Source organism: Hipposideros armiger, unplaced genomic scaffold, assembly GCF_001890085.2.
Source record: "Hipposideros armiger isolate ML-2016 unplaced genomic scaffold, ASM189008v1 scaffold_31, whole genome shotgun sequence".
Taxonomy (NCBI): Eukaryota; Metazoa; Chordata; class Mammalia; order Chiroptera; family Hipposideridae; genus Hipposideros; species Hipposideros armiger.
In genome coordinates this window covers 5,043,784-5,044,786 of record NW_017731381.1, presented here as the reverse complement: position 1 = coordinate 5,044,786, position 1,003 = coordinate 5,043,784, and positions in this window count along the sequence as shown.

Genomic DNA, 1,003 nt, shown 5'->3' with positions numbered 1-1,003 from the left:
GGGTGCCTCAAAAAATTAAAGATGGAACTACCATATGATCCTGGTATTCCACTTCTGGATATCCAAAGAAAAAAAACACTAATTCAAAGAGATAGATGCACCCCTATGTTCATTGCCGCATTATTCGCAGAAGTCAAGATATGGAAACGTCCATTGATGGACGATCGGATAAGGATGTGATACACACACCCATGCAATGGAATACTACTTGGCCATTAAAAAAAAGGAAATGCTGCCATTTGCAACAACATGGATGGACCTTGAGGGTATTATGCTAAATAAGCCAGACAGTGGAAGACAAATACCATATTCCAATTATATGTGGAATCTAAAAGAACAAACTAGAGAACAGATTGGTGGTTATCAGAGGGGAACTGGGGGTTGGGGTGGGTGAAGAGGTTAAATGGTATGGTGACAGATGGTAACTAGACTTATGGTGGTGATCACTTCGTAGTGTATACAAAGATCGAATTCTGTTGTACACCTGAAACTAATGTAACACCAATTTTACCTCAGTTAAATAAATAAACTAGGTTTCTCATCAGATGGTTCAAACCCTCATCTCACTTTGGACTTATAGTCAAAATCAACCTCTTCATCCTTATTTCTAGTATCTTAGATCAAGCCCCATTATTTTTAAAACTTTGTTAATAGCACATATACAGAAATATGCACAAAACGAGCATAAAACTTTTAATGTATTTGTCACAGAGTGAACACCTGGTTAAACACTCAAAGTTAAGGTATTGTCAAGCAGAAGCCCCCAACAGGGTAATCACTGTCCTCACGACTTGTGATAATCACTTCCCTGCTTTTATAGTTTTACCACTTAAGCATGCATCCCTAAACACTTGTTTTGCCTGTTCCTTGAACTTGGTATAAATGGAATTATACAGTTGTGTTTTGTGCCTTGTTTTGCTCAACATTGCACTTGCAAGACTCATGCATATGGTTGCTTGTAGCTATAGTTCCTTTTCACTGCCATATTCTATCTTCCAATGTA